The sequence below is a fragment of the Melozone crissalis genome, unplaced genomic scaffold (assembly GCF_028551555.1).
Source record: "Melozone crissalis strain CALT ecotype California unplaced genomic scaffold, PUWL_Pcris_2 ptg000042l_1, whole genome shotgun sequence".
NCBI classification, from domain to species: domain Eukaryota; kingdom Metazoa; phylum Chordata; class Aves; order Passeriformes; family Passerellidae; genus Melozone; species Melozone crissalis.
The window spans coordinates 37,203,237-37,216,669 of NW_026535820.1; positions in this window are offsets into that span (position 1 = coordinate 37,203,237).

Below are 13,433 nucleotides of genomic sequence, written 5' to 3' on the forward strand. Positions count from 1 at the left end.
TAATCAGGTCAGTTTGTCTGGACAACTGCTGGGTAAATAGCTATGCCATTCTATTTGTATTGCAGCTCATGCTCCAGAGCTCGGAAAAATCAACATAGGCATATAAGCAAAGTGAAAAACATGCTTCATTTTTAACAGACAAGCATTGAAAGAAATGGTATGGGGTTTCTTTTCAACTAGTAATCTGTACATTTTATGCATCCAAAAATTAAACCAGTTATTTTTGTGTCTCTAAATTTTAAATCAACACCCATTATTTTACAGCCTGTTAACAAACAGAATGTCCCTGATATAGCAGAATTGCTTTCCTGAAAAGTTCATGCAGGACTACAAATCGTAAGGCTAAGATCCTTTTTTCTGAAAATATTGTTCAGAAAACAAACACAGATATGGGAAGGAGCAAACTTCCCTTACCATGAACTATCAGCCCTATTTAACCTATTATCTCCACATTCTTGATTGAAAAGTTTCCAATTGTTTGAACACCTTCTTCCCTGAAAAGAAAAGAAAAACAAAACCAAAAAACCCCTCAAAACATGAAGAATAAGAGAACAAAGATTTGTGTTGGTTGTTTTAGAAAAGAAACTGAGGAAAAAACATTATCAGTGATAAAATAATTTGTATTTTTTGTTGCTGTTGAAATGAATTACTGAGCACAAGATTTGCTAGGTGAATAACTGCAACACTAGTGCCAGAGGAGACCTTCTTGTAGGACTCTTTGCAACACTGTGGTGCTGCTTGAAATTCTATTCATAGTCTGAGTACCATCTTGATCAGATTTTCCTCGAAATTCTTTAAAATAACATTATGCAAGCACTTCTACGGGATTTGTTGTTCTTTTTGGAAATCACAGAACCATAGAATGAATCATAGAATGGTCTGTGTTGGACGGGATCTTAAAGATCCTCTAGTCCCAACCCCGCCTTGCCCTGGACAGGAACACCTCTCACTAGACAAGGCTGCTGAAGGCCTTGAACACTGCCAGGTTTGTACCTCCATGGACAGCCTGTTCCAGTGTCTCACCACCCTGACAGAAAGGAATTTCTTCATAATTACAGTTCTACAAAAAACTCTTTCTTTCTAAATAGAGTACATAGTTTCACTGCCTGAAAGGGAAATAATAGCTGTGTACATACGTGAAATGACACACTTCAAAACAGAATTCTGCTTCCATGATTTTCTATGGCCCAGGATCCTGCTTTGATGGGAAGATGACATATTGGGGAAGTACTGAAACACACACAGATTCCTCACTAACCTCTCCTGAATCTTTCTGACACACACTCACAGAAGTGACATTCCAGCTGACTTTTGTCGGTCAAACTTAGATTCACTGATGCTGCTGAAGTAAATGAATGTAGTTACATACAAAAGAGATTTGAAGAAGGTTTTTTTTTCATTCTCACAGCAAAAAGTTACACTACTCAAAGTAGTTGTGTCCATTAAAAAAACCCTCTTTTTTTCATTAACTCATTATTTTAAATATATTTCAAAATTTATTTGAAGTGGAAAAAGGATTTATAAGTAGGAACCACAGGAGAGTCATAATTCAGGTCACATTTGTGCAGCTCACCAGCTAATCTGAAAATCTAAATCTGCAGAGACTTTTTGATATCTTCTCAGAACTCTGCATCATATTACTTATGAATGGACTCAATTCAAAAGAAAGGTTTTAAAATGCCAAAAAATGTTTTCTGCATTGTCATCTACTTCTTTGTTCAGCCTGTTCATCTCTTTTGCTCAGTATTTGCAAATTACCAGACAAACTGGGTTTTGACCATCCACAGCCTCCTCCCTGTAACAGATTAATGGCTAATGCATATTCCCTCTGGATTGGCTACAAAATGCAATGGCTGCAGTGGAGAACATACCACACTTTCTACTTTTACCAATTGCTTTGCGTACAGTGACAGATTATTAAAGTGAAACCACAGGAAGATAAATGACAATTTGTCTCCTTTTATTCCCAGTATCCTACTGAAATTTCCTACTCCTACTAACAACTGTAGTGGATGAAAATAGGAAAAAACATTCCGGCAACTGAGAGACTGAGAAATCAACGGGACTGGGTGCAGCTACTGGTTGTGCCCCAGATGAGTGACACTGGCTTCTTTCTCACCTCTCACAGTAAACATGAAAATGATGTTTGCTTCCTTAGGTGCTGAATGTATTTTACATATTTCAGTTGCAAGCTCTTTGGGGCACAGTCAGATGCTAAATATGCTTTTCTACTGTTAGTGCAACACAGCCATGACATATCTTGAGACTTAACAAAAATCCAAGCAATAAGTAGTTACCAAAGATTTTTTTCAGGCAACAATTTAGTTCTGTGAAAGACTATTTTCCCAAGCACTCAGAACAGTACTTGTACATTTGCAAATCACCAGCGTGCCAAAAGAAAATCTAATAATACTTAAAAGACAGAAATAAAACACGAGTCGATTGGCAAAAAGGCTATTAGAGAAATACTGGGCACCTGAACAAATCCCTGCATTCTTCAGTTTCCAAGCAGTTTCATCCTCCAAAACATTTTGCATTCCTTTTGATATTGCATGTGTATCTCTTAAACAGCTTTTACAGCACAGCTAAAAAAGCCACTGCTGTGAAAAAATGCTGTACCTGGTGAAAGTACTTCAAGGAATGTAGACCCTAATCTGCAAACCTTTTCTCTCACAAATAATCTTCATAGCTTTGATTCTGACATGAGGAGGATTATTCATATAAGAGAGAAGAAAGGTAGGCATAGGAACTTAAGAATTGCACTAACACAGTAAAGTATTGTAAAATGACAATAAAAATGGCATATAAACTCTTTCGAGTTATACCTATTCTGTAGTACAGAAAAGAGACAGTAAATTGAACAAGTAGCTTTTACAAAACTGCAGCCAGAAACCAAAAAAATGGAGGTACTGGAAATAAGCAGAGTTCACACAATGCCAAAAGTACTGTCCACAAGCTAAAAACTTCAGAGAAGTCAGGAAGTACAAAGATAAAGTTTGAATGCCCACGAACTTAACTGACTTCTGTCCTGCAAAGAATATTAAAGCACATAGTAAAAGGCTCTTTGGTAGTATAAATAGAAAAAAAACCCAAAAAAAACCACAAGGAAAAAATGCTGTGCCACTGTGGAGGAAGGATGAAAAAGAGATTAAAGACAACACAAGGAAGGCCTCAAGTAAGTATATTCCCCCGATTTTCAATCAGAAATTTTTAGGTTAAATTTACAGACAAAGATAAGGTGAATAATAAGAATGTGGATATGCAAATAGAAACTACCAGAGCTAGCAAAAAACTCAATTCAAAGAGTTAAATGCTTGAAGTCTGATTAATCACCATCTCACACTTCTAAAAATTCCTCTCACGTGTAATGCTGGTCCAGTGACAAATATTTTTAATAGCACCGTCTAGTTGGGAGTGATACTGAAAAATAGAAGATATGGTTTCTTTACTTATAAAAAAATCAGTGAAGAAAAATAAGAGGAGATGGCAGTTGGGAAATTACAAGCTATTTCATTGGACCTCATTAGTATGAAAGGCTTTAAAATACATTTTGAGAGAGACAATATATAAAGACACAGAGGTAAATGAAAAATGGGATAAAGTGCAACAGCAATTTAGCAAGAGGACACCATATAAATTATCCATATAGTTTTCTTAGATGAGGTAAAAGATTTTGTGAACAAATTAGGTGTAATAGGTCTCATCTTTCAGGACTTTAGTAATGCATTTGACATCGTGTTATACGCTATTAAGGAATCTGAGGACTAAGACATTTTGCATAGTTAAAAAACAGCTAAAGGAGAAATAATAGCAAGTAAGTGCCATTAAGAAGGGATGCATCAAATCAATTAAGATTAGCAGTGGGTCTTCAGGATCCATTCTGGGGCTACTCTTGTCCTTCCATAACTCTTGATCACTGTGACCAAGGTTGAAGAGTACCTGCACATTCTAATGTCAGTGGAGTAGAGGAGTGATACAAGCGGCTTGAAGACGTGAGCCAAAGAAATGGGGTCAGCAACAAGGTCTGGGGCAGAAAACGAAAATGTAACATAGGAGATGACCCGGTAAGGACAAATGACGACTACAGTTGTCAATGAGAGAGTGACAAAACAGGTAACATGATGAAAAAGGCAAATGAGGCCATAGAACATAAGAGTGGGGATTTCCAGCAGAACCTGGGAGACAAGGAGATTTCCCATCCGAAGACACTACCAGAGCTGATCTGTTTAGCACAGCAAGAGAAGAGCTAACTAAGCACGTAACCGCTGCCTAGAAATGCCTTGAGGAAGATGCCTGCAGGTAGAAGTAAGTTGGTATCATCTAATTAAAGGAGCAACAAGAGCAAGGCTGGGAAGGCAGTGTACATGCCACACACTCATCTAGGCTGTACAGAATGAAAGCAGCTATGAGTTTTTCAAACACTCTTCCAGACTGGGGGCAAAATTACAGCCTTGGAGTTAGAGGTTAATACACAGCTGGAAGGATCACAGTGCTGTGACATCCCCTAGAACTGCCTGGACCCACTGCTTGCATCCACTGGTCACAGAGTGTCCTTTAGCTCTTCCATCAGTGTGGTACTGACATTATCACTGCTTTGATGTTACTGGTTTCATTTTGGGAGACATATCCAGCACACCATTCCTTTTTTCACATGCACTTTTCATTACAAAATCCATGTAAAACTAATTACACAGATAAAGGCTTTTGCGATAATGCAGGCTACTTGCAAGTGAAACTAAATAGAAGAATGTAGAGCCCAAGATTATTTAAACAGCTAGGGCTCACACAAATATGATGTTAATAATAATTAAGTATTTTGTTAAATAATTAATTAATAAGGATTATTTTGTGAAATAATTCAGGGCAAACTGGAGAATTCTTCTTAAATATTAGCTGCTTAAAAGAAGTATGTCAGATGGGTGCTCTAAAGAGAAATTTAACAGAAACTGTATTTTTAGAACTTGTGCAGAGATGCATTTCTCCTGAAGAGAGTGAAAATTTGGCACTTCATATGAGCAGAGATGATCTGGCCCAAACATTTCTGTTTGCAGATGATGACTACTATATTATTCACTTTGTCTTAGCACAGTCAGTCAATAGAGGGAGTTCAGCAGAATAAAAAAGCCTTTTCTCTATTTGCTGATAACATTTTTAGCACATTTAAGGAGAAATCTGAAGAACCATAGTAATGTCTACACCCTAGAAAATGTGTTGAGCAGAGAGAAAAGGACAGAGAGGACATCAATAGTTGCAAAATACAAAACAAAACAGGGAAAAATGTCTCCAAAAAGGGAAGGCAAAGTAATAACACTTAAAATATATTATAGGAATGTATTTGAAAGAACCTTTCCAGGAAATAGCATCTGTTTATACCCATTAAGTTTACACTTACTTGAAAACAAATCAGTGGATACTATACTAGGGATGAATCTAATCCTTGCATCCAAAATAATAAATTCAAGGGATTAGCCAGGACAACAGCATTTTTATCAAACAGAATTCATTTGCATCCATCCTCACATTACCAGAAAAGTAGCTCTCTCCTAATTAGCAGATCTTGAACATTAACCTTTTGTCTTGACTGCAATCACTTCGATTAGTGGTAATGTTCAGCCTCCTCAAAACTTCTTCTTTCATAAATTGACTATTCCCATGGTAACAGCTGCGACTTTCATTCTACAAACACCAAGAAAATGTGATTTCCCTTATATCAGTTGGCCAGGCTGGGGGTGCATCTTTGGCCTTTGTCAATGATTTTTTCAGATAAAACTGTTTATTCCAGAAGAAGAGGAAACAGCTGCAAGCACAATTCAGGAAACAGTTGTTGACTAATCCACGAAGCAGGTTTGGCAATGCTTTGAAAGGAAGCTGTCAGACGGCCTATCTGCAATGCCAATGTGTTCTGTGGCTGCATGAGGGAACGACAAGCACATTCAACAGCAGCCACCAAATTTAAACCAATATTTTCCATGGGTTGTTGTTTGGATGGCATTTTTTCCCTTTTTGCTTCTTTCCTCGGTGGCTCCACAAACAGTAGCATGACATCAGCTTAATAGCCCCGCATGAATAGTTGAGAAATGTAAATAAAGGATTTTCATTCAAAGAACATTGAATTTTAGGCAAAAAGAACATCAATTCATTGCTGAGACGCTGACACAGCTTTAGTGATTGGTGTCTTCATCTTCAGTGCTCACACAGGTCTATAAACAAAGTTCTAATCTCAGCTGAAGTGAATCCCCAAAGTAGCATCAGCTTCAGTGGGACGAGCAAACATTCACAACAAAGACACTTTTTCCCCAGCAAGTCATGTGAAATTTTTCTGAAAGTTTATCAAATCTGAGGCTTTTTCCAGAAAACCCATCTGCTGCATATGAACTCATCTGATACCTTTACCTTCTTTGAAACTGATGGTTTCCAAGTCAATCTGTCAGGGTGAGAATGGATAAAGTGAGATTCACATGTACTTCTCCAGCAATTCACTGAAATAATCAAGTTTTCCCTTACTCACAAATGTAAGATTCTGTCAGAAAATATAAGTGCAATTTTCCAAACTTAGAATTGCAAGTTCAGTTTCTTAAATTGGTCTATAAAATGCATTTTTAATTTTTTTATTAAATTTTTAGCATTCACATAAAGAACTAGCAGACAGCAAAGAGACTGAAAAATTAAACACAACTCTAGAAGCCTTTATTTTTTCCTTCTCCTTAATTCCTCATTAACCCTTTCAGCATTGGACCAGGTGATTTCTTTCCTTGCCTTACATACTTTTTATTCCAGGCATAACCAATCCCTGTTGTTAATTAGACACTTTGAAAACCTGAACACATTTTGGCAGCAGGCCTACTTTTTTAGCCAAAACTATCAAGTGTTTGAGAACAGAAAAATCATGGGTCTGCTTTTATGAAAGTGAACAGTGGCTGAAATTGTGCAACCCACATAAACTCTGCTCATTCCAGCAGATGTTAAGATTGCTCAGAAATGGACTAATTTCTCACCCTCATGCTTGAACATTTATCATGCTTCTATATCTGCAGGTTTTGTTGCCATCAGAAGGTACCAAACCCAATTCCAACAGTAAAGGCCACAGCTTCTCCCACCGTAGCCAAAAAGGAAAATGTCACCAGGAATGAATAGGAGGCTGTAAATATATTACAAGCACTAAGCTGCTGTATTTATATTTACAAGAGTATCACACTGCATGCCATCCAGACTAAAAACCTCACTCTGACACAGGATCATAATCAAAAGGGGCCAAATTAATTAAATCTCAGTTCTGGGCACACAGGGGAAGTCTGGGTTTGAGCTGGTACCCATCATTTCAAGCTCATGTTTATTTTCACTGTGGCTCCAAAAAAATATTGGTGAATTGTTGGAGAGTTTTTCAAGAATGGCTTAAAGAAAAAGGCCATGAGACATACAATTGAGAGAAAAGTAGAAGAGAAAAGTAAAGCAGTTTCTAACAATTCTCAGCCTTCTGATTTCTATAAACAATTAGACTGTCTTTATAAACAATAAAGTTCTCAGGGTGTCTTCCCATAACAAGAAGAACACCGTCTCTGGGAAAAGCTGGCACCCTGAGAACTGATGAAGAAGTTTTGGGAACACTGGTTCTGTTTTAATAAACAATTGTAGGTATTCTAAAACAAGAGGAGTGGTTAGAAGTTTCTCTGTTAGCCTATCATGAAATTGGATTACAGAATATTCATGGCGTTCGTTAGCACTGTTATTTAAGGTGATGGATTGATCAATAAAGTTGGAGTTCGATGCATTACCAGGATGGTCGTTTCTCCCCTTCACTTCAATAGTGAATAGTCCAGAACTGCTCATCCAGGAAAGATTCCAAAGGCTTGTCAAGTTCCAGACTACAGTCCATGGAAAGAACCAAGCACACAGATATGTTGGCAAGAGATGTCTTTATCCACACTCAATTTGCACGTGTTCTAGAGTGGTTCTCAAAAATGGAATAACCTTGGGAAAAGAAGTACGAAGGAATTAATTGAACCCGACCTGTGAACGCTACGAATACACCTCAACTTTAACGCAAAGGAACACCAAAAAATAATTCAAGGTAAGCAAAGAAACCAAAAGTATTTAAAGTAACCAAAAAAGCAACCAACAAATTACTGCAGATCAATGAGAAAGAGGAAATGGTTGGCAGGAAGGGTTGCCTGTAGGACTGGCAATATCATGGTAACAAAATAATTTTAGAGGACAACTCGTGTTCTGATGCCACAGCCCAGTTTTGCAGTCAGGCTACAGGCACCAGGATTTTTAAGATATACACCTACATCCCACAGTAATAGTCTACACCTTGTTTGATGCCTTCCTCTGCAGTTTGGCCCATCTTCCTCCAGGAAGAGGGATGTGACTGTCCCTACATTGGCCCTGGAGTCAGGAGAGGCAGAGGAAGCAAGCAGCGCTCATTTTCCACTGTCCTCAAGGTTTGTTCTTTCTCTGCAGCAAAGCACCGGAGCAGAGCAGCTGGACCTGTACGTTTTACAAGGATTTGTGGATTGTAGAGAGTTCAAGGACTGGATAGCCCCAAGCTGGAAAGTCCCATACTGCAGAAGGATAGCTAGCTAGCTAGATAGATAGATAGCTAGATAGATAGATAGGAGGGAATCCCAACTACAAGGCTTTCCAAATTAAATCCTTAGAGAGTAAGTCCTGGCTTCTCTCCCACCACTCCTGTGACAACATCAGCTCAGATCTCACAGGAAGCAGGCTAGGGAGGCAACCACTGTCCTGATCCACAAGTCCTATAAATCTCACTCTTTGGCTCAGGAATATTAATACAATTGCCATATTTAGTGTCTTTACTATACTTAAAAACATAAATCAGTAATATGGGGGATTCAGTATGTTGGTTTGTCTTCCCACTTCTTTTAATTGTCTCCAACTCCTGCAAACTAGTGCATCACAGGCCTTTCCTACCTCATGCCAGAGAAAGATAAAGCGCATCCCTGCATCGCTCTTTGAGTTTTGAGGCTTTTTGCATGCTTTCACCATCTATTAATGAAACTTGTCCCACACCAATTGGTGAGCTAATTGCTGTCGAAGCAGATGGTAAGACACGCTGAAAAAATATTTGGCATCTTTATTTCATGTGAGGGGAATGTAAGAGGAATATTATGTATTTTCCATTTCCCGACAGCTGAAACAAAAGTTAAAGCAAGCTTTTATGATCAGCAGAGTTTGAGGAACAATTACCCAGCTCCAGTGGATGCATACCTTGCATCTAGCTCCATCTAATTCCCTCTTCTGTGGTTTATTTTCCTCGTGGGCATGCCACGTGCTGGGGGCTCATTGACTGACAGCATGATATCGAATCTGCTCCAGGCACCGCTGCTCAGAGAGCAGCATTGTGAAGGAATTCAAGATACCAAAACCAGGAGCAAACTCATAAGGTTCTCATGATAAGGAGGAAATATTTTTTTTCTATATTCCCTGCAGTTATCTTGGAGGGACGCTGGCACAGTAACACCCTCAGTGGGAAACTGCTCCTCAGTGCTGACTTCCCAGTGTTGGCCACCTTACACATTCAAATAAAGATATAAATAGCACAGCATTATAAAAATTAACAACAGCACCAGAGGTCTGTGTGAGGATCAGACCTCAAAACCTGACACTGCGGAAGAGATGCTGCATTGGAGCTATTCAGGCAGAAGGCTCCGCATTTGGAGAAGGAAGAAGAGCTTGCCAATTGGCATTCCAGCAGTTAGTTGCTGGCCAAGATTTTCAAGGTTGAACTTTATACCCGTAGCTTCACAAAGGTCACACTTAGCAAACTGCTGGGGCTTAACAGAGCAAGGATGCATTTGGCTCTTATTCCAAGGGCCTTTCCTTGATATTAATATTGATGACAGTGGAACAAACATCTCAATAGCTGCACAGAAAGGCCAATGCACAAATGTGCTACACTCAACATATGGAAAAAGTCTGAAGCCTTCCAAATCACTTAATGAGAAAGCTGGGGGATATCAACAGCAGAAGGAAAAATCTAAAATGGGAGGAAGAAGCCTTTATCCTACCATGCTAATTTATATTGTTAGAGAGGAAAGCACATGGCAATGTTAGCTATGCTGAGGATTTTCAAAAGTTGCATTTATTTTTGGTTTTATTTCAAAAATAGTGTTTCAATGAATATGCATCATGCTGGGTTTGTGGCACTGGTAGTGTGTTGATCACCATGGTACCTGAGCACTCAAGCCAATGATTAACCAGCGGAGCAAATGAAACAGAAGCTGAGAGCTAAAATGCACAGTGACAAGCTCTTCACAGACCTTATGTATGCCACAGCATCTCTGTCTAGAATTCCTTCAGGCTTTACACTGTCTTCCCTGCTCTTAGGATAACCAGATCTTTTTTTTCTAAACAGTGCTAAGGGATATAGAGATCTCAGAAGGGCTCAGGAGAAAGGAGGAGATAAAAAAATCCCAAAAAACAAACAAACAAAAAATACATAAATATTTTCATCAGGAAAACATTGCTTAAGCACACAGTAAGGAAAAAATAATTTTCATTTCCATAAATTGATTATGAATTGACAAACTTTGTTGTGTCTGCCCAGCTATCAACTTAGTCTTTAAAACTATTGTCCTGAAGAAAGGCAACAAGTCTTTGCTCACTAAGGAAATGACCTTTCAAGGGACTGATGCAGACTATACTTGAACACCACTGTCAGCTTTATCTAACAATAATGAAAAGAATACACAAAAACATATGGCTATGTGCCTTCTTGAAAAAGACCAGAGATTGCATCAGCCCCTCTCCACATTCCAAATAAGCAACAAGTTAACATAACTCTGATGATGTTTGTTTAAGATATGTGCATACAACTAGTGTGAGCTTTTAATAGCTTGGGATGCTTAAGCAGAGGCCTCTGGATTTTAGAAAAAGAAATCTTCTGTTGAATTATCTACCCCTTGCTGTTTTGTTTTCTGCACAAAGTCTCTGAGGGGCACAGGAAAGCCAAGGGCCTTGCATGCAGGCCAACTTGACAAAGGTTAAATCCTTTCCCTACTGCGGAATTGTGCAGCTATAATACAATCCTCACTGAAGAAGTTTCCTGTTTTCCATCACTAATCAAGGCAATGATGCTGCATTCTAATTAAATTGATGTCACGTGGAGTTTTTCCTCTTCACTGTAGCTGCTTGACACTTCGGAGGTGGTTACATCCAGTTTATCCTTTAAAAGAGGAGTAGGTTTTGGGGACAAGGCCCCATTACCAGCAATGAAAACCCAAGTGCTCACTTCCTAGTGCAGTTACAATATGTTGTGCCTCAGCAGCAGCAGCAGTTTTGAAGCAGATACGAAGCACTGCACCATCCACCTATATTTGATTGTGAAACTCTGGATTAATGCTCATTCTAAGCATCAGCCTGATTCTCTTACCTCTCCTGTGTCTAAATCATATCCATCACTGTCATCTCTAAAGATTTAGATCCTCTGTGCACTTCATCAGGCATTATAATCGAAGCTAATGAAAGACATGTTTGTTTAGCTGTTGTAAATGGCTTTGAAGATCTTGGTTTCAGCCAGGGTGATGAATTAAGGATGTCAGCTGGGCAAACAGTATAATTTGGAATGAATTTAGCTAAAATGCATTACTGAAAAAGCAATATGGATTTTTAAAATTAATATTGTTTCACATACTTTAGCAGTAAATATTTCACTCCTTACCACATGAGTCACCATGCATAGAACTGGAAGAATCAGCAATGACACCAGCTTTTCAAACACAAGACCAACTTAGGATACTATAAACAGGTGTGAAAAGCCACTTTTCAACTGCAGCAGGGAGTACAGCCCTCAAACAGTTTACCCCTCAGCTGACTACATTTCTGTCTAATACCAATTCTGCAAAGCAGCCTGAACACGGTAATTAAAGCATTTTACAACAAAACTCAGAAACCAACAACTGCAAAGAACTATTCCATAACACTGTTATTTATTAGAAGTACCTGGCTTTTATTTTCCCTAGTGCATTTTCAAATGAATAAAAATAATAACTTAAGGGGGAAAGAAAATTATCTTTAAACAGTGGTGGTTTTTTTTTTCCCCCTCTCCCAGGTAATTTGGAGTCGGGAGGAATCCAAAATAACAGCATGATTGTTGAAAATTACAGGGTAAGGTTGGAAACCTTTAGAGGTCATCTAAGGTCATCTAGTCCGGCCTCATGCTCAAACTAGTGCCACCTTAGAACAGAACATTCAGACTCAGAAGGAAAAGGAAATAATTTAAAGTAAAAGGAAAGGAGAAAATTAAGTCTTCCTCTACCCCCTTTTGCATCAGAAGGAAAAAAAAATGCAAGGAAATATTTTCTTGAAACATGTAGTTCTTCTGTGCTGTTTGTAAGTATGACCTACCTGGAAAATAGATTAAAGCTTCCACCTTTTGTTGACCTAGTTCCCTTTGTGCCTTGATGCAAGGAACATTTAGCACAACGTGTGGCAAACTCTGACTCAGTTGCCAGCACTGCTCTGCCACACTGCTGGCCAGAAAAGGCTGGGAACGCTGCATGTTCAGCTCCAGTGACAGGGAAAACGCTCCATATCAGTCATTAGCAGTCTGCTCCAAGTTAATTAAGGAATGGAGCTGACAGCTGCTGAAGCAGGTTCCACCCCATCTTTTCCTGAGAAAGCAAGGCCTCCAGGGCAGGGCCTGGACTGAACAGCAAAGAAGAATAGGGTGGGGGAACCTTGCAAGATCTCAGTGAAACCCAGATGACTCATCAGAAAGTAAAACGTTTCTATTTTGGCAAGAGGCTGAAATAGCAGCCCTGGGTTGTGCTGCAGCACAGCAGTAAATGACCCTAAGTGCCCGGGACAAACTCCTGTGCACACTGATGTTCCCAACAGCAGAAGCTATTTCACATCTCATTAAGCAAAGGGGTTTACATGACAATTAACACATTAATTAGCAGCATCTTTTTCACAGGTGAAACTTTGGCTTGAGATTTCAACATTTTTAGACAACTGTTCTGTGAGTGAAAATTAAGGAATGGTTTATCATGACTCAAGGCAGCAAGGATTTACAGGCAGAACTGGCATAGGAGTATGTTTGTCTGTGTACTGAAGGACACTGCAACCTGTCAATGGCCTTTCCCATAACCTGCATGGAAGGAAGGCCTCCTTGTACCATCTGCATCCTGCCACTCAAAGCCCAGCCCTTGGCATGGGCAAGGTGCCAGGCTGGCCACTTCATGAGCTGACCATAAGCAAGCCTAATGTGCCACAAAGTCACACAGACACAAAGCAAGGCCTGGACTTCCAGGAGCAGCAGCTCCCATTCCTCAGCCCCAGCCGCTGTAGTGTGGCTCCCCACTACAAAAACCCCTTTGACTGTATTTGTATGGACATAACACCACAGAGCAACCCTGCTAATTTCACTGAAAATAGGTATCAGTTATAAGGGAATGTTCACTGCCCTA